The following is a 22,563-nucleotide window of genomic DNA, read 5'->3' on the forward strand; positions in this document are numbered from 1 at the left end:
CCTGTGCTGATGCAATGTAAAAAGCACTCGGCCCACTCTGCAAGGTGGTTGATGTTAGGAAGGGCATCCAGCTGTAAAAGCCATGCCAAAACAGATACAGAAATGCAAAAGTTGACCTCAGCAAAAGTTGAACTCAGGATGTACAAGGGAATCAATTACCTAATGTAGATACTGCAAAGAATTTTGCTTAACACTTTAGGAATCCTAGAAGGATGAAACAGGATTTAAACTCAGAATGTAAAAAGATGTAAGAATGCTTTGCTAATTCTTACATATAACTGGTCTACTGGTCCCATCACTAGGAGATGGAAAGGGTTCACTCTCCAGCCTGCAATTTTATCTGATGTGGTTGTGCATCATTAACCAGCTAGAGGAGATGTCCTCTTGGGGTTAAAAAAATTGCAGTAGAGTCTGCTTGAACAGACAGATATGTTAAAGTAACTACAAATATAAACCTAAATATCAATTTTTTGCCTTACTGGCACTTGTGCCTGTGGCACGTGAACAAAACATTCGAGCGAGGTCATTGCCAGTGCTGCTGGACTGACTCTTGTGCAGGTGGCACATAAAAAACACCATTTTCAAGCGTGGCTGTTGCCAGTACCACCAGACTGGCCCTCGTGCCGGTGGCACATAAAAGCACCCACACACACCTGGAGTGGTGGGCGTTAGGAAGGGCATCCAGCTGTAGAAACTCTGCCAAATCAGATTGGAGCTTGGTGCAGCCATCTGGCTCGCCAGTCCTAAGTCAAATCGTCCAAACCATGCTAGCATGGAAAGCAAACATTAAATGATGATGATGATGAGTAAAAGAGAACACTTGATTACATTGACTCAGTATTTAGCTGGCACTTTATTTTATTCAAAGTTGACCTCAGCAAGATTCGAACTCAAAATGTAACCACCATTTCACAAGGGTTTTTGTATCCGATTGTCTGTAATTTTTATCAAGCTACCCATCATAAATGTTAGATTATTGTAACGTCAATAAGGACAGGCTAGTTAATATTGAAACGATGTTGAACAATGTACATCAATTAGCTTATCCTGCTTTCATATAAGTGGCCGTAGACTGTGCCAAGTACAGATCTTATGATTTATTTGCAATGTCATTTACCAGTCATCAATCATATCGTGTCTATCATATCGTTTGTCTGATTATCAAAAAAAAAAGATGAATGATAATTTAGTAAACCAAAGATACCTTTGATTCTCTTTTATAGAAGGAAGAAAAATATAGCAGATAAAGAAAATGCTTGTGTTAGTCTTAAAGACTGATCGTTAATAATTAGCTAATTGTAAACAAGGTTTATCAACAACTAAATCATTGTATTTTTCATCCACATCTTCTTCCTTCTCCTCCTCCTCATCATCATCATCGTCATCAGCCGTGGTGGTGGTTGCAGCAGCATGATTATCATCATCGTCATCATTATTGTCATCATCATCATCATTGTCATCATCATCAGCAGTGTTTTAATGTCTGTTTTTCCATGCCTGTGTAGACCAGATGTAATTTGTTGAGGAGGGGATTTCGCCTCCCAGATGCCTTGCCTGTCACCAACCTTCACCTATTTCCAAGTGAGGTAATATTTCCTCATGGCCAGACATGTTTTCACAGAATTTTGAAAATAAACACCACCACTTGTTATATGTTCGACACTCATTTACATCTATCACATGATCCCAAGACAAAAACATGCACGTACACACACACACACAACACACACACACAACACACACAACACACACATACATACCCCCACCATGCACAATATATAAACTGATGGTCTTCTTTAAGTTTCTATCAACCATATCTACTCACAAAGCCCAGGATTATAGATAAAGACACTTGCCTAAAGTACCATGCAGTGGGACTGAACTCCAAACCCTGTTGTTTGGAAGTAAACTTCATAACTACACAGGCATGCTTATGCGTATCGTTATCATTAAAAATTAAACAAACCTTTTCACATACTAGTAGAGCAAGCAAGCATAGCATATTTTGATGTCTCTCCATTTTGTTGCCTTTTATGTACACAATTCAATATTTACAAAGTGGAGTTGAAAAGTTCTTGGCTTTGGGTAAAAGAAATACAGGAGGATCAGTTGATTATGATTTTATTGGACATAATCCCCTCTCAGATGCACATGCTTTACTGCAGTGGCCCTTCAGGTTTTTTAAGCTCTGTAAAAGAACTGAGAAAGTTAGACCTCCAGCCAGGTCTTTTGCGATATCCTTAAAGCTAAGAACTTTTCAGCCCACCCCACTCATATACATTTAATCTAACCTTTCTATTGTATTTGTTTGTTTCAAATACCATATTTCTAATGAAATACTTGCTTATGCATTTCAATTAATTTGAAAATATTTAGGAATTTCAATGGATCTAATAAGTAATTTAATTTTTTTCTTTTTATTAATTTGTATTTTAAATTGGAATAATTAATGAAAATTTTTATATTAAATCAAAGCAAAATGCTGTAATTTAAATCTGAACACCTTAAAATGAGGAGATTTTGGATCATAGGGTCAAAAGTAGTCTCAAGCAGGTTGGTATCAAACGGTTGAGTGTTCCAGGATCACAGGCATTCTAGTTGTCCCTTTCATGTCTTTTATTTAGATTTAGTTTACCTACAACTATATTTTTCTGATGTTGTCTACTTTTCAAAAAATGTTCGGTGTTAATAGAGAAAGATTTAGTTATTTAGACACTAGCATGGCTATGTGGTAAGAAGTTTGCTTTTCAACCGCATGGCTCCAGGTTCAGTCCCACTGCTTGGCATCTCAGGCCAAGTGTCTTCTATGGCCTCAGACCAACCAAAGTTTTGTGAGTGGATTTGGTAGCCAGAAACCCATTGTATGTGTGTGAATGTGTGTGTGTGTGTGTGTTTGTCCCCCACCATCGCTTGACAACTAGCGTTGATGTTTTCACATCCTTAAGTTGGCAGTTCAGTATAGAATAAGTGTGGAGGCGCAATGGCCCAGTGGTTAGGGCAGCGGACTCGCGGTCATAGGATCACGGTTTCGATTTCCAGACCAGGCGTTGTGAGTGTTTATTGAGCGAAAACACCTAAAGCTCCACGAGGCTCCGGCAGGGATGGTGGTGATCCCTGCTGTACTCTTTCACCACAACTTTCTCTCACTCTTACTTCCTGTTTCTGTTGTACCTGTATTTCAAAGGGCCGGCCTTGTCACTCTCTGTGTCACGCTGAATATCCCCGAGAACTATGTTAAGGGTACACGTGTCTGTGGAGTGCTCAGCCACTTACACGTTGATTTCACGAGCAGGCTGTTTCGTTGATTCGGATCAACCGGAACCCTCGTCGTCGTAACCGACGGAGTGCTTCAATTTCAAAGGGCCGGCCTTGTCACTCTCTGTGTCACGCTGAATATCCCCGAGAACTATGTTAAGGGTACACGTGTCTGTGGAGTGCTCAGCCACTTACACGTTAATTTCACGAGCAGGCTGTTTCGTTGATTTGGATCAACCGGAACCCTCGTCGTCGTAACCGACGGAGTGCTTCCATCCATAGAATAAGTACTGAACATAGAAAGATAAAACAAGTGCCAGATTCGATTCGTTCAACTAAAACTTCTGTATTGTGGTGCATCAGCATGACCACAGTTTAATGATTGAAACAAGTAAAAGATAAAAACAAAGATTTCATTCCTAAAACAAGGCAAGTAACAACATAAATCAGTTGTGAGTATTTTTCAGTAGTGGTCAGAGACTTTTTTAATCCTTATTTATAATGTATTAAAATCAAAACATTTCAGAACCAAATTATATTGTTAAAAACATGAGTATTCAAGTAAAAAGTTTCAATAAGTTAATATGGTATCATTTATACAAGCAGACAGATTTTAAAATCTGTTGCAAAAAGAATATGTAATGCTGTTTGATTAAACTACAGTAAAAAATTTTGATTTCCTTACAAATATTTAGTATGAACTTTTTCAAATAGAGTCAAGTTCATGTTTCTTTATGGAAACTTTCAAATTTGCTTTTAATTCTGTATTTGTAGAAATTTTAATAATTCTATACGAAATTATAACTGAAAGAGTTAAATTTTTAGTCAAAAATGTTTCTATTAATGGAGAACTCAGATTATCTTTTTATTTAAAAATTTTTTTTACAGGAATTTCAGTACATTTATACAATTTGTAAATTTTGCTCAGAAGAATTACTTTATTTTTCATATGCAATATTTTTTTTCCAATGATGACTGATTAATTTTTAAATTCTATTTTATCTTGTCTGTAAAAAAAAAATGAAATAAAATTTTGTCTTGGTGAATTGGCTTTGATGAAGAAATATGAATGAGGAGCAAGAAAAAATAATTGCAACAAAACAAGCTGGTGAATTGCGAGTTTCCATCTTTCATACATAATTGGGAATAATATTGCATTTATTAATCTTGGTGGTGGGCAATATTCTTATGAGTTTGGACACATAAGTCCGCAGCAATTTTGACCTTTGGTCACAGTCCATAACTAATCAGAGAAGTAAAACACTTGATCATCAGCAGATATAACCAGCATGAAATGCAATTTGGAGACAAATCGAGGTAGAAATGACACCAGAGGGAACATATGGAAGAGTTAGACACAAAAAGATGCGAGAGGAAGTAATAACGAAAGATCTTCAGACATAGGACCTTACAGAGGGGATAGCAGGGGACCAAGACTCCTGGCAGTTTGTTGCACTTGAGAAGACACACCAATCTATGTAAAATCGTGGCTGTTCTTGCATATTGGTATGTCCCTTGCATCCTTCTTCAGCTGAGTGTTCATAATACTGCAGGGTTGTGCATGCTGGTGTCACATAAAAAAGCATCTGTACCAGTGCCCATAAAAGCACCCATGCCACTGTGGGCGCAAACACAAGAGCGGGCAGCTGAAGACCTGGGCAACGACGATAAAGGAGGGCCTCTTCGAACTCTCAGGTCTGCGCAGATGGAACCACGAATGGCTCACTATCTCCAGTGACCTCACACAGGACCGTCGAGTGTGGGATGCCATGGTTTGTGATGCCGTCAGGACCAGAGAAGCTGGTTCAACCCACCCTGGGTGAGCGCTGTCACAAGTACAAGTACAAGTAAGTACTGCTGAGTAAAAGCACCCAGTACATGCTGTACAGTGGTTGGCATTAGGAAGGGCAACCATGGCGAAACAGATGTGGAGTGTGTGCAGCTCTTCAGCTAGCCAGCTCCTGTCAAACTGCTTGAACCATGCCAGCTTGGAAAATAAACACAAAATGATGATGGATATGATGAACATGATGATGATGATGTAAAATTTGCATTGAAGTCAAGTCATCCAACTAACAACAGAAAATAGATTTCAAAATGAAGGACTTCATTTCTTTTACTGTTTAATGATTCACAGCACAAAAGGCCAAGTGTTCTATAGATTAAACAATAAAAAGAAACTAAAATGGTGGCAAATGATTTGAAAATTATTTCACTTCAGTTGACATTTCTATTGAAGAGAGCAGAACTGATTAAAACTTATCTGCTACAATTTCAGACAATATTAAGTTTAAAATGTAAAACTTCCTATCAATATCTCTGTTAAAAGCTGGTAGCTGCCAATTTACAAATTGATATGTATCAATACATGTCAATATCAAGTGACAGAATTAATAGAGTGTCAGACAAAACATCTAGTTGTAATTACTTATATCTAATTAGTGTTGTCACTTTACTTTTGGAGTTTAAAGTTCACTAGGATTAACTCTGCCTTTTTATCTTCTGAAGTGAAAAAATTATGCATATACATATATATAAATACACCCCCACAACACATACACACACAAATATAAATTAATGTTTTCTACTATAGCTTCAGGCCAACCAAAGCCTTGTGAGTGGATTTGGTAGATGGAAACTGAAAGAAGCCTAACATATATATGTATATATATATATATAATATATATATATAATAAATATTAGGGAATAAATCCAAATTTACAGGGAAAAAATCAGATTTAGGATTAAATCCAATTTTATAGTAAAATATTATATAATATTATTAGAGACAAAACCACTATTTTGCAAAACAAACAGGAAAGACTTAATCAATACATAAAATTTTAATAAAAAGTTGACTTTTTATTAAAATTTTATGTATTGATTAAGTCTTTCCTTGTTTGTTTTGCAAAATAGTGGTTTTGTCTCTAATAATATTATATATATATATATATATATATAAGTAATACTAAGCAATAAGGGTTCAGCAACGAATTGCCTTACCACATACCGAATTTAGAAATAGCAGTCAAAGGGTTATAGCTATTTCTTCTACTAAAAAGGGAGATCTCAGTAAAAACAGCAATTGGAAGGCTGACACAAACAGGTAAGAGAGAATGAATTAACCGCAATCTATCAAACATTTTTAAAGTTATCCACGGACGTACGTTTCGAAATCAAGTTTTAGGAAAGCATAAGAATTAAAATATTAAATATTAAATAATTCTATCTTACCGAAACTTCTTTTCTCTTCAGCGTGGAATACTATAATCATAAATGATTATATATTGAATTTTGAGATACTAGGAGGTACCAACTCAACTCAGTATCAGAGCGAGCTAGAATCCTCAACTAGTATCACCGAATTCAATTTGTGAATGAAACGATTGAGTCAACAGCCCCTTCCACCCGCGTGTAGCCAAAACAAGATGCTGTAGTCATCTACTGAGATAAAATATGGTTATCCGTAATAATGAAGGGTGAAATTAATTAATTTGGAATAATTATCAATTACACAAGTAGTCTTCGGCATGTAAAAGCCTCATTGAGGAAAATTTAAGTAATACTAAGCAATAAGGGTTCAGCAACGAATTGCCTTACCACATACCGAATTTAGAAATAGCAGTCAAAGGGTTATTTATAGCTATTTCTTCTACTAAAAAGGGAGATCTCAGTAAAAACAGCAATTGGAAGGCTGACACAAACAGGTAAGAGAGAATGAATTAACCGCAATCTATCAAACATTTTTAAAGTTATCCACGGACGTACGTTTCGAAATCAAGTTTTAGGAAAGCATAAGAATTAAAATATTAAATATTAAATAATTCTATCTTACCGAAACTTCTTTTCTCTTCAGCGTGGAATACTATAATCATAAATGATTATATATTGAATTTTGAGATACTAGGAGGTACCAACTCAACTCAGTATCAGAGCGAGCTAGAATCCTCAACTAGTATCACCGAATTCAAATTTGTGAATGAAACGATTGAGTCAACAGCCCCTTCCCACCCGCGTGTAGCCAAAACAAGATGCTGTAGTCATCTACTGAGATAAAATATGGTTATCCGTAATAATGAAGGGTGAAATTAATTAATTTGGAATAATTATCAATTACACCAAGTAGTCTTCGATATATGTGTGTGTATGTATGTATGTATTTATGTATGTGTGTCTGTGTCTGTGTTTGCCCCCCCCCCCACTATTGCTTGACAACCGATGTTGGTATGTTTACATTTCCATAACTTATTGATTTGGCAAGAGTGACTGACAAAATAAGTACTAAGCTTACAAAGAATAAGTACTGGGATTGATTTCTTCGACTAAAACATTTAAAGCAGTGCTCCAGTATGGCTGCAGTAAAATGATTGAAAGAAGTAAAAGAATATTCTTTTCTACTCTAGGCACAAGGCCTAGAATATGCAACTAGTACTTAATTTATCCATCTTGAAAGGATAAAATGCAAAGTCTACCTTGGCAGAATTTGAACTCAGAACGTAAGGACAGATGAAATATCACTAAGCCTTTTGTCTGATGTGCTAATGTTTCTGCCAGCTCAATACCTTAAAGAAATAAAAGAATAAAACAATATACATAAAAGTCATGTACTAGGTTATATTAAATTCAATACTCACTTTCTTTTGCAAATTTTGTGACCATTCACTGAAACTAGAAATGCTTGGCAGTATTTTGTCAGTCTTTATGTTCTGAGTTCAAATTCCACTACGGTTGACATCGTTTTTAATCCTTTCAGGGTCAATGAATTAAGTTCCAGTTGCATGCTGGGGTCGATCTAATCAACTGGCCCCCTCCCCCAAAATTTCGAGCCTTGTGCCAAGAGTAGAAAAGAATATTTTATTGTTTCATCTCAGCTACCATTACAATTTCAACCAGTGTATATCTCGGTCCTCTCACATCTCCACCATATGATCCAGTGTCATCATGTAGCTGATATTTTATTATTTTATCTCAGCTACCATAACAGTTTAAACCGGAACATATCTCAGTCCCCTGTCATCCCCTTCATAAGGTTCAGCATTTTCATGTAGCAAATATGTAGGAAAATAAAAATAAAAATAAAAATAAGGAATAAGTGGAAATTTCACTGGTGAGTGTGTTAAATAATAAGGCACTAAAAGAAAATTACTCTCCCCAGGCACAACAGAATATGCTTCAACACACGAACTCACATAAAAAATCTTGTAAACAAAATCCAAAAACGAAATATTTTGTTTTATCTCAGTTCAAACAAGTGCACACTATGCATTTACAGGTGAAATCTCTGTCTGGAATTGTGAATCTGGAAGGTTTTTGCTTGCAGACTTATATATTTTTCTGGACAAATACTCATCATTTACACATATTCATGGTGGTGAATCTCACTCTTTCAATGATAAGTGTTCAGCTGTTTGATCAATCAAGTAACAATGATCATTCTGCATGTTTGTCCTTATAATTCTCATGCAGGATCAGTGTGACACAATGCATGATAAGGTAGTGCCTTGTGAATATTAGGTACAATTCAGCCTATGGGCTTCTGCACAGTTTCTGTGTACCCATTTTCACTCATAAGATTTGGGTCAACCTGATGCTATAGAAAATGATATTTGCCCACGATGCTGAATATGTTAGAAATGTAAGAATTTGCATGGGATGATAGCAGTATTTGTTCTGCTCTTTGTGTTCTGAGTTCAAATCCTGCAGTGATCTACTTGGGTTTCTTTTTCTGTTTTCTTTTATTTGTTTCAGTCATTTGACTGCAGCCATTAGTCAAAGCAATCACCCCCAGGACTTATTTTTTGTAAGCCTGGTACTTATTCTATCATTCTCTTTTGCTGAACTGCAAAGCTACGGGGACATAAAAATATGAACATCGGTTGTCAATAGCTGGTTGGGGACCAACACAGACACAAACATATATATATAATAAAAAGCTTTAATAAAATGTTTATAGTATGAAACAATTGTACTAAACTACTGATCCATTCTTGTTGCTTATTTTTTAGTATATATATATATATATATATATATATATATATATATACACACACAACAGGCTTCTTTCAGTTTCCATCAACCAAATCCACTCACAAGGCTTTGGTCGGCCCAAGGCAATAATAGAAGACACTTGCCCAAGGTGCCACACAGTGGGACTGTACCCAGAACAATGTGATTGGTAAGCAAGCTAATTACCACATAGCCACTCCTGCACCTATTTGGTAGACTTAATTCATTGCACAGCTTACTATCACCTTATCGAATCCTAGTTACCTTTAGCAGAGGCCATGCTTTTGTGAGCATTTTGGTCAGGTCTCAAAGTTTGAGGATGCTTCACTCTCTCCCCTCCACTAGTCTTGAACACCTGGTGCAGGATGATGGGCACTACATTCCAACTAGGTTTAAAAAAATACATAAGATGCCGGATTTTAAATTTACAATTTAGATATCGGGAAGATTTTTAAACTGCTGGTTACATAACAAAATTAAACATGTTAGAAATGATTGCAGCATAGATGTAGGAAATCTCCAATTTCAAGGAACACAGTGCAAACAACAATTTCTGATAATAACATACCTTGAAATGACAAATGAAGATAGATTAGTTCCCCAAAGAATGGTTATACAAAGAATGATTGCAGAGAAAGGGTATTTTGAAAACATCAATTATAATATATACATGTAGTAAATTCTGGGTTGATATGGATCTGAACGACAATTTATCACAATTGGAAATGAGTGAACATGCATGAGCATGTGTGCATGTATATGTGCATGTTGTGTGTGTATGTTCACATGTGCATGTGCATGCATGTATGTTGTGTGTGTGTGTGTGAGCTTCAGAATATAGGTGTGTGAATTACAGGTTGATGCAGAAACAAAATTGCGGTTACATCAGCATGTGTGAATTCTTGCTTGTAAGAGAATTGTTTTAAGAGAAATGTAGCTAGTTTGTACCGCTATATATATATGTGAACACATATATATGCAGGGCAGACAGATTATATTACTTAACAACCAGTGGGAATTTAACTGAAACTAATCATTGTATAACTTTAGATTAAATTGGGTTAGAGTCATTATGGTCACAGCAGCAATGTTAAAAGTTGCTATGGTGCAATACCGAAACTCAATTAAATTCTCATTTACTTCGTTTGGAGTCTGTACTAATTATTTTTGTCTTTGTGAGGTCCTTTCCTGTCTTTAGACTATAATGATATAAAATTCATTAATAAACTGTTTGCAGTACTGTACAGTAAATATACAGAGTAGAATTTGACTTCATGGAATTCAAAAGATATATATATATATACATACAGGTGCATGCATTTTTATATATATATATATATATAAACACACGCACCTCTATGTATATATATATATCTTTTGAACTCCATTAAGTCAAATTTTACTCTGTTTATTTACTGTATGTATATATATATATATATATTATATATATATATATATATTCATATATATATATATAGATATATAGATAAATAGATAGATATAGATATATATACATACATATATATATATGCATATATAAATATATATATAGAGATAGATTGGTATATATATATTTATATATATATATATATACAAATATATATATATATGTATATGTGTATATATGTATATATATTAAATAAATACATAAATGCACTCGCAGATACACGCATGCATGAATATATATATAATATATATGCGTGCATATATATAAGCATGCTTATATATATAAGTATAGATGTGTGTGTGTGTGTGGATAATGAATATGACACATATCCATAAGAAAGAAGAAGAAAAATTAATGTAATATAGTTTTTAAGTATATGCAATTACATTGCCAATACATTTAAGTTTATACATTACACCCACAAGAATAATGCTATCCACAAAATAAATATTTACACATTTGATACTTTTAGCTATAAAACTAATGCAAATTTCAAGTTTGGCTTGTCGATTTAACATGTTATTAATTTGTAGAAAAAAAAAAATTATTTCTAATCATTACATTTTATAAAATTAAACAAAATTTTCTTCACAAATAAGTTTGTCAGACATGGCGGTTCATTTATAACTGGCAGTTTGCAATGTACTGTAATTTGCTCTGGCAGAAATGGACAATTAAATTATATCACATTGAATTGATTTTATTTTTTGCAAGAGCGTTTATACTCCTATCACTACCACACACTCTGCCAGGCACTGTTAAAATCAAAGTCTCTTTTCTGTTAGTAACATTTTGATGACTGTTGTTGTTTGTTTTTCTGTTTTGTTTTGTTTTGTTGTTTTTTTTTGTTTTGGGTTTTTTTTATGTTCATTAGAAATACAGACTAATTTTTTAGCAACTTATTTTTGTTCAACAAACATGTGATTAGAATTTCCAAGGAAAGAATTTCAGGACAGATTTTTACAAGCAAGGCTAACCAGCGAGGAACCTAAGGTTAAACAAGTCAGATAGTTGGAAAAGAATCTTTGTTCTCAATTTGTCTCACTTGGAGATTCAACTGGAGAAAATTCTTGTTGTTGTTTCTAACAGGATCTTCTGGAGGGTATGTCCAAGGACACTTCCTGCACAATTGTCACAGGAATTATGGAGTACAAAAATAGATGAATGTATAGTTGAGTGGCTGGTTGGCTGGATGGTTGGATAGATGGATGGACAGATGGATGAATGGATAGTTTGATGACTGGATTGAGATATGGATGAATGGATGGATGGACAGAAGGGTGGATGGAGGGATGATGGATAGATGGATGGACAAAGATGGATTGATCGACAGATGTTTGGATTGATGGATGGATGGATGCTTAGATGGATGGGTGGATAGATGGATAAATAATTAAATGAACAGTCTACAGATTTTATTCTTCATCTAAATATATCAGAAGTGCTTTAGAAATGGTTTAATTTATGAAAAGTGTAGTATTAAATACATCTAAAATCTAGCTTTGCATGGTTTACCCTCCATGGCTGGTCTGACATTGATATTACATGAAGCAAAATTATTTCCTCTTGCTTATTCTTCAAAATTTGAATAGATGTTGTGCTTTTTTCTTGTTTTATTTTCAGGTTTTGGTGCTTCCTTAAGAAAGACATCATTGTGAAGACTCTAAGCCAGTGAATGAAGAATGTGATTGACCAGGTACATTCTGTGGCAGTCCCATCCTCAGAACACAAAAGATATTCATAGAGATGGGCACCAACAGTTTGAAGAAGATCAACAAGGCTGTATTGCATCCAAACCTGTCAGAGCAGAGGTTCTCAAGCAGGGATCACATTATCTTTGGGGGTCCATATAAGATGTTGCTGCTGTTGCTGTTGCTGTTGAGCGAAGCGGTCTTTGTCCCAGTGGGAGAAGTCCGAAATGTGGTCCTTTGCTATTCATAAGACCAGCAGAAGAGAAAGCAGGTCAACCCCTGACACCGAGAGCATCGACAGATGGATGAATGCACATCCAGGCACAGCAGTTGCATAGGAAGTCAGGGACAAGAAACAGGAAGAAAGAGTGAGAGAAAGTTGGGGCAAAAGAGTACAACAAGGTCACCACCACCCCCTGCCAGAGCCTCGTGGAGCTTTAGGTGTTTTTGCTCAATAAACACACACAACGCCCGGTCTGAGAATTGAAACCACGATCCTCCGACCGTGAGTCCGCTGCCCTAACCACTGGGCCATTGCCCTCCACAGATGTTGCTGCTGAAGTTTATGTGCAATAATTTATATGAATTTCTTGAATTTCTTTGTCGCTGGCAAGCCAGGATGTTTCCACTCCATGCTCTGTCTTTTGGATTCTACATCATAATGTTGGGCCCACATTTTCTCTCCTGTGACTATTCTGCTCAAAAATTCCTTGCCCTCATTGTTGTAGTGATCAAGTAAACGTTGGCAGGCCTCAAGACATTTGTACTTGTGCTTTGCAGTAAACTCTCTTAGCACCAATCTTGCACAGACAGACTTTATGAAAGCCAAGCTCATCATGGATGATTTGATAGTCAGAACTACAACTAATCTGCAGAGAATGATCTACCTCATCGATGATAACTTGCCGGTTCACCATCACCATTTCTCAAGCTTGCTGAATCTTCTCATCAGTGGAGGAGGTTGATGAGTAGCCTACTCCCTCTTCATGCATCATGCTTGTCCAGCCACTTTTAAACTTCTTGATCCATTCATGCACACTTCTATACAGTAGTGCACTGTTCCTTATTGTGCAAAACGCTTCCAATGAATTTCAGCATCTGACACACATTCCAAGCAGAGAAACTGGATCACTGCTCTTTGTTCTTCTTTGGTGCACATTGCTAGTGCAGTGGTCATGCTTATACTGTAAAGCCAGAAAGAAAAGTGGAGTGATCAGGCTCAAACTTCGATCACATGACCATAATAGTACCAACTATAAGAACACATGTGCAGAAGGTAGTCTGACAATAATAAAGACATATTATGACAAAAGAGCAGATAATTTTTGACTTCCCTTCATATTTCTATAATACACAAAATATTTTAACAAATATAGTAGGTTGCTTACGAACCATATGGTTCCGGGTTCAGTCCCACTGAGTGACACCTTAGGCAAGTGTCTTCTACTATAGCCTTGAGCTGACCAAAGCCTTGTAAGTGGATTTGGTAAACAGAAACTGAAAGAAGCCCATCGTATATATGTATATGCATATATATATATATGTGTGTATATATGTTTGTGTGTCTGTGTTTGTCTCCCCAACATCGCTTGACAACCGATGCTGGTGTGTTTACGTATCTGTAACTTAGCGGTTCGGCAAAAGAGACTGATAGAATAAGTACTAGGCTTACAAAGATTAACTCCTGGGGGTCGATGGGCTCAACTAAAGGCAGTGCTCCAGCATGGCCACAGTCAAGTGACTGAAATAAGTAAAAGAGTAAATATCACAAGCATCCTGTCTGATTCTCTAATACAGTGATTCTCAACTCGGGTCCATATGACCCTTGGGGTCCACAGAAGATTTGAGCAAGGGTGGGGGGAGCCCATGCAAGCTAAATAGTAAATCAGGAACACACAGTAGTATATTACAGGGTCCATGAAACAATTTTGATTTAGATGTCTCTCAATAACCTTTCATCATCTGACACAAGATCAGCCCCCAACCCATGCTCTCTCCCCTCTCAAATATTTCTTGTCTTGCAAAGTTACTTGGTAACCCTGCTAGTGCAGGTGGCACTTAGAAAAAAATCCGTCCACACTGCAAAGTGGTTGGCATTTGGAAGGGCATCCAGCTGTAGATTGGTGTTATGAAGGGCATCCATCCATAAAAACTGTGTCAAAACATAAAACTATGGTTCAGGCTTCTACCTGGCCAGCTCCTGTCAAACTGTCCAACCCATCCCAGCAAGGATGGGTTGGACATCATCATCATGATGATGATGATGATGATGTATTTATTAGAAGAACCAGCTACATTTCTTTCTCTAATGTTCAACCTACATGAGTTAATATTTGAAAAACAAAACCAGAATTTTGAAAGAAGTACCTATAAAACTAGTTTTTAAACATCAAATGGCTATGGAGGTCCACCAAAATAAAATAGCAATTAAAAGGGTCCATAAGTAAAAACAGTATTTGAGAAATACTGCTGTCATAATTCTGCTAGCCTACTGTCCCCTAGACTTGCTTTACATTTATCAATCCTGAGAGGTTTTAAAAGGCAAAGATAACTTCTCTAGGATTTGAACTTGGAATACAAAAGAACCAGGTTAAATATCACAAAAGTATTTCTTCCAGTTGATCATAATTTTTAGGCGCAGGAGTGGCTGTGTGGTAAGTAGCTTGCTAACCAACCACATGGTTCCGGGTTCAGTCCCACTGCGTGGCACCTTGGGCAAGTGTCTTCTGCTATAGCCCCGGGCCAACCAATGCCTTGTGAGTGGATTTGGTAGACGGAAACTGAAAGAAGCCTGTCATATATATGTATATATATATATATGTATGTATGTATGAGTGTGTGTTTGTGTGTCTGTGTTTGTTCCCCTAGCATTGCTTGACAACCGATGCTGGTGTGTTTACGTCCCCGTCACTTAGCGGTTCGGCAAAAAGAGAACCGATAGAATAAGTACTGGGCTTACAAAGAATAAATCCCGGGGTCGATTTGCTCGACTAAAGGCGGTGCTCCAGCATGGCTGCAGTCAAATGACTGAAACAAGCAAATAAAAAAGAGTATATGAATACCATCAATACTGAATTTGTGGAATATTTTTGTCCAGTAACTTTCCAAACACTAGCTTAAAATCTGGAAAGCTATTTTTCTATATCCTTCCAATTTATTGATTATTTTCAAATTTAATTGAAATACAGATAGTGTATTTCATCAGAAATATAGTAATGAAAGGGTTAAACAATGTTTGTCAATGTAAACCTCCACTAGCTTCTTTCGTGGTTGGTTTTGATTTGCAACTACAAAGCAGATATTTTCTCAATTTAGCATGTTTCCACTTTTCCTGGATTGTCAGTACAGACACTACATGAATTATATTTTTATATAAAACGTTATGAAATGTAGTGATATGTGGTTTAATAGATTTTTACCGAATTATATCAAACATAATTCAGTTGGCCCGATTTAGCTTTTTTTCTTCTGAATTTACTAACGTATATAAAGTATTTTAAAAATAACATGTAAAACTCTGAGATCTGAAGATACTTTAACTCGGTTATTTTAAACCAAATCTAATCTTTTGAAAAATAAGTGTTGTAATTACGAATAAGCAGTTTCCAGACATTTCTTTTTTGACTGGAAAACAAGAAAGAAAAAAGAAAAGGAAAAAAATGTTGATATAAAAACCATGAGTAAGTTTCTGCCAAGTGAATGACCTGATAAAAATAACATTCTGATCATTCTTTATCGACTTTAAAAATGGCAGAATGCATTGTACGATGTTCTAGCTACACTGTCTCTAAAAGAAAAGATAGGATGGTCACATCTGGAATACTTCTGACCATAAGTCTGCGTGACCAGGGCGGGCTTGGGGCTAAGCAAAACAGAATGATTTTTAAAGGGTTCAAGAAATAAATTATACATATAGGTGCAGGGGTTGGTGTGTGATAAGTAGCTTGCTAACCAACCACATGGTTCTGGGTTCAGTTTCACTGCATGGCACCATGGGCAAATGTCTTCTATTATAGTCTCAAGCTGACCAAAGCGTTGTGAGTGGATTTGGTAGATGGAAACTATAAGAAGCCCATTGTATATATATATATATATATATATATTATATATATATATATATATATATATATATATATATATATATATATATATATATTATATATATATATATATATATATATATATATATATATACATATATATGCTTGTGCATCTGTGTTTGTTTCCCCCACTATCGCTTGACAACTGTGTTTCCATTCCGATAACTTAGCAGTTCAGCAAAGTAGACCAGTAGAATAAGTACTAGGCTTACAAAGAATAAGTCCTGGGGTTGATTCGTTCGACTAAAGGTGGTGCTCCAGCATGCCCACAGTCAAATGACTGAAACAAATAAAAGAATATATTATACATATATTTGAGGTTGCCAAATTTGTTTTGTTGGATAGAACTGGCAAGGTTACTTCATGAGACTGTGCAATTGGAACATAAAACCAGCTGTTTAGGATCAACTATCAGGTCATTAAGAATGAAATGTCCAATTTTCTTATGCACCAAGTTTGACAGTCATTAACTCTAATGTTTTACCCTGACAATTCTTTGTTTTACAATATTGATGAGTCACATCATCACTTTTCGAAATGCAATTTATGGTGTCTGATTATATTGTGAGTTTTCTCTCGTAAATCAATTTTTGTGAACCCATGGATAGATAAAAAATTTATGTTATTTATGAATATGAGTTCTGTTATAGAACCAATCTATCCCAAACAGCTCGAAACAGCAATGAGGTGTTTGGTGAAGGTGAGGTAAATGAGCACACTGTATGTTGATGGTCTGAGAAGTTCTGCTCTAGTGACTTTACTCCTGAAAATCAGCCCCATGGTAGACCTGAGACTAAGGTGGATAATGATGAGCTGAAAACTGTAGTGAAAGTGGATACATTTCAAACTATGCATGAGTTAGCAGCAAGGTTTGATGTCTCGATTCCAACTGTATTGGACCTTCTGAAACAAATCAGCAAGCTAAAGAAGCTGGACAAGTGGGTAACACACAAACTGAATGAGTATCAAATGACATGTCATCTTGAAACTTGCTGTTCTATACTGTCACAGTATAAAAGCAAACCAATTTAGCTTCGTATTGTTATGTGTGATGAAAAATGGATTCTTTTCAACAATAGCAAACATTCTGCATGATGGTTGAATAGAGACAAAGTACCAAAACACAGTCAAAAAAAGAATATTAAGTTAAGTTAATTTTTTGGCTCAAAAAGCAAAAAGCAAGGCCATGTAGGGGGACATGGAGTTATGTACAGGGAGGGTGTTCATGTAAAGAGTTCAGACCATTTCTGGTCAAGAGAGACTTTGAACCGAGCAGTCGTTGGCATCTTCACTATCTCGTCCGGCAGCTTATTCCATGGATCCAGAACCCGGATGGAGAAAGCCCCTCTCCTTCGATTGAGATGAAATCATTGCTAGGTAATGGTGTCCGCTTGGTGGTCCAGTGTTGATGTCATCTACTACAGCTTTGTGAGCCCTGGTAAGTCAATTACAGCAGATGTATACATCAACTTATTGGATCAAATGATGAGTGAACATGTTATTAAACAACCGAGATTGGTCAAGAGAGACAGGCCAATTCTCTTGCAAGACAATGCTCGACCACATGTTGCACAAAGAATGCTATTCAAGTTACTGAACTTGGAAGTACTCTGTCATCCACTATATTCACCAGACTTTGCACCAACTGACTATCAGGTTTTCCAAGCATTAGACATTTTGCAAGGAAAAAACTTCAAATCTGAAGAAGATGCAAAAACAGCCTTTCATGATTTCATCACCTCTTGCTCTCCAGAATTCTTTGCTGCCAGCATAAAGAAGCTACCGATAAAATAGCAAAATTGTATTGATAATTTAGGTGCATACTTTGATAACTGTATTGCTTTTTCTTCTTTTTTTTTTGTTGAGATAAAGTAAAATAAATTTTCAGTTCAAAATCGGACATTTCACTCTTAACGACCCGATATATTTAACCGCACAACTCAGCTATGTAACAGCTTCATTCAAAACCATGCTGCATTCATTTCTACATGGGATGAAGCCTCACAATTTGGACTGAGACTATAAAGAATTGTTACAGAATACTGCAAGAAATATATTTGCTATTCTACTGAATTCTCGAATTCACCACCGACTTCTTGAGGGAAAATATTGGGTTGTCTGCAAAGTTTGTGCCGATTTATGGTAGCTTACCATTCGACTTATTTTAGAACATGGTTGAGTCCATAAAATAGGATTTGACTACATCTCCATTTAGAGCATAGTTTAAGCTATCTTTTCATTGAAGAAGGTTTATGTTCCTATAATCTGTGTTAATTCTGTAACCCTTTAAAATGGAAGATAAGAAGTGCATTTTCGGCACTTGATGCTTTGGGAACCAGACAAAAATTGCTGCAGATTGCTGGGATGTGTTACCCCACCATCCATATTCACCAGGTATTGATCCTTCGGATTTCCACTTATTCAGGTTTCTGCAGAATAGTCTTAATGGTAAAAATTTCAATTCCTTGGATGATATAAAAAGATACCTTGATGAATTCTTTGCCATGAAACCACCTCAATTCTGGAAAGAGGGTATTTTCAAATTAAAGGAAAGATGGAGATGCATTGGGCAACAAAATGGTTCATATTTGGTTGATTAAAAATGTAATGGCAAGTATTTATTGACCTTTTCTTTTCCGTTAAAAAGCAGCATGAACTTTCTGCACAACCTAATAGAAAGGAGAGTGCACGATGGTTGTATGCTGAGAAGAGGGGTGTACATAAAAATGATAGGAATAGATTTACAGTTACTAAAAGATGGTATTCAAGAGAGTAACAGCATAGCAGAGTAGGACTAATTATGGGAGGGAGCAAGGGAAGGGATTATTGACAGGGATTACTGAAAATATAGAAGATGGGGGATAGAGTGGAAAGGTTCTAGGGTAATTTGGTGAGCTGTCTAGGGTTATTTTCATTATTTGGGGAATATGTATGAAAGATGTGAAAGAAAGGAGACAGGAAGGGAACAATAAACTAAGGAGATGAGGATTCCTGAAAGAACCATTGAAGGGAAGAGATGTGTGAGGTTTGTGATTATAGGTCAAGGTCGAAGAGGGAAGATGAGAAGTGTTGAAGAGGTAGAGAGGCTGTGAGGAAAGGAAAATTAGAAGAAATGTGGCTGAAGGTAAGGGAGCCGTGGGTGTGAGTAATAAGTATAGTGAGGGAATGAGAGACTAGAAGGTACCACAGAGATAAGTGGAGTGGGAAGAACAGAATATGAATGCAGAGAAAGGATCTTAGATGGAGAGGCAGTGGAGAGATCCCAAATGATATGGCAATGGAAGGGTAATAATGTGTGAAAGGAATGAGGGGAAGAGAAAAAGTGGATGAGTGCAATGAATGCAGAGAGGGAAAGGGAAGTTAGAGGACATCCTAGAGAGATGAGAGCAAGTAGTGGGAGGAGTGTAAGAGGAAGTATTAGGTGGTATCAGGGGTAACCCAGGAGTAAGTGCACTGGTCACTTGCACAACAGAATGTTAATATCAAATGAGGTTAAGGCAGTGAGCAGGCAGAATCGTTAGCACACCTGGCAAAATGCCTAACAGCATTTTGTCTGAGTTTACGTTCTGAGTTCAAATTCCACTGAGGTTGAATTTGCATTTCATCCTTCCAGGGGTCGTACCAGTTGAACACTGAAGTCAGTGTAATCAAATTACCCACTCTCCCAAAATTGCTGGCCTTGTACCAAAATCTGAAACCAATATCAAATGAGGTTGTGGGGAGGTTATGGGTGATAAAGAAATAAGAATTATGGAACAGAGAGATCAACAATTTAAACTGGCATCAAGTTGAAATAACCATGTTCTTGGATTTTGGCAATGAGAATACTCATTACAATATTGCAATACAAAGAGTTTCTCCTGTTAGATAAAATCTCACAGTGAATTGTTTGATTTCCATTTTTATAAATGTATTCTTCATTTGTATATTCCACTTTTACACCATTTAGACAAAATGTTGAACCATTCTCTCTTAACAGTAGCATTAAAACATTAAAGCCCAACAGAATCAATTGTTATGAAGAGAATAACAATTCTGTAAAGAAATTATGTTGTTTTTATCTTGTTAAATGTTCCGTCTTATTAAATGTTTCTGTTCATATATTGTTTCCTGAGCAAAAATTCATTCTTCAACTTCCAAAATATGAACATTGTTTATTAAAATCAAAGAAGATTCTTAAAAACTTCTTGCACATTATATCATGTTTCTGTTTACCTTTCAGTTATTTAATCCTCTTCGTTTCAGATAATCCGTACTCTGGTTGTCCATTACCTTTATATAACAATTTATTTTCTTGCAATATTTCTTCAACCATCCATTAGTCTTTAAATCATAAACAGCATTAATTTCCTGCTATTTCTATCCATATATCACTTTAGTTCACATATCCTGTTACTTCAGAACATTTCAATCAACTTCCTGTTCTTATAATTTTAATTTAAACTATGTATCCATTTTAGCTAAACTTCCCTATAATGATTTCAAAATTTCACATTTTTACACAATTTCAATGGCGATACATTTGACAGTTTCATTAGATTTTCCATTTTCTAATCTGTTGCCGTTATTATTTTAATTTGCTCCTATTTGAATTGTTATCCACTGTTTTCATATTTGTTCCTTCCCACTTTCTGATTTTTATATGTGCTCCTATCAATATAACTATAGTTAATTTACTCATGAAATTATATTCACTGTTTTCTACACTCTCAGCATCTTCAGTATGAATATATCTATAAATATAATATATATATATATATATATATATATATATATGTATAAGTACCTTGGATTTCAGAACAACCTGCTGTGCTTGGGGAGACCTATTGAGTCAAGTACAAGAACATCGAAATAAATATCAAATGGAAATAGTAGTTGTGATACCTGTACCGGTGGCACGGAAAACGCACCATCCGAACGTGGCCGATGCCAGCGCCACCATGACTGGCTTCTGTGCCGGTGGCACATAAAAAGCACCATCCAAATGTGGCCAATGCCAGTGCCGCCTTGACTGGCTTCTGTGCCAGTGGCACGTAAAAAGCACCCACTACACTCACGGAGTGGTTGGCGTTAGGAAGAGCATCCAGCTGTAGAAACACTGCCAGATCAGACTGGAGCCTGGTGCAGCCTCCTGGCTTCCCAGACCCCGGTCGAACCGTCCAACCCATGCTAGCACGGAAAACGGACGTTAAACGACGATGATGATGATGATGATGATATATATATATATATATCCATTTGTATATGAATATATGTATATATATATGTTCATATATTTATATATTCAGCCCCATGTGTGTATTTATTGTTGTAATTTGGGATGGTCATATTTTTTTGCCAAATGAATACATGCACTATATATTTGTTCTTCACTCGCTTATCACTGTTTATTACTTGTTTATTACTGTTCTTATTCTAACTCTTGTCCATAGTCTGGAAATCTTTCATCACACATCTGTGACCTCTTCAGCAACACTTTTCCTCTTCATGTGTGTGTTCTTGTTCCATTTACTCCATTCTTCTCTTCTATGATGTGTATCCTTATGAGCACATCTGTTTGTGTCCATGCTTGTGTGTATGTGTGTGTGTGCATGCGTATATCTGTGTGTGTGCATGTCATTGTTCTTAGCAGCTGTATGGCTTTCCCTTCAGCCCCATACTCTCCCCCTGCCAATGCTGCTGCTGCTGCTGTCCCGGGTCCCCAAAATTTGGTACAGTTTTTGTATCTCTCCGTGTTTCTGTGTTCATCAATAGTGTTGTTCATCATGGTAGTTGTTGTTGTAGTTATTGCCATCGTTGTCCCATTCTTTGTTTGCTATCTGCAAGTCGTGCATTTCATTGATGTTCGGTTTCAAATGCACATCGAACTTTCTTCCTCTGTCACTGATCTGCAAGCCATGTGCATGTTTCATCTTCGTTTTCTGATGCACATCGTGCATTTGGTTGGTGTTCGTTTTGTAACGGTCTTTTTTTATGAGACATTTTTTTGATAATAAATATCAGTAAGTAATAGTGAAATGAAAGTCGGACGCTATGTTACAGTAATGCAAGGAAAATAGGTATA

The 22,563-nt window shown here is 36.2% G+C and overlaps 1 long non-coding RNA gene across 1 annotated transcript; it reads right to left on the minus strand.

Annotated features, from left to right (window-relative positions):
• Positions 1-218: 218 nt before the first annotated feature.
• Positions 219-18,339, minus strand: LOC118765653. The gene is made up of 3 exons (XR_005001518.1): positions 18,174-18,339; positions 1,562-1,565; positions 219-229 (listed from the first exon to the last, which is right to left on the minus strand). It is a non-coding gene; the product is annotated as an uncharacterized LOC118765653 (long non-coding RNA).
• Between the last annotated feature and the right edge of the window lie 4,224 nt (positions 18,340-22,563).

Source organism: Octopus sinensis, linkage group LG12 (genome assembly GCF_006345805.1).
Source record: "Octopus sinensis linkage group LG12, ASM634580v1, whole genome shotgun sequence".
Lineage (NCBI taxonomy): Eukaryota > Metazoa > Mollusca > Cephalopoda > Octopoda > Octopodidae > Octopus > Octopus sinensis.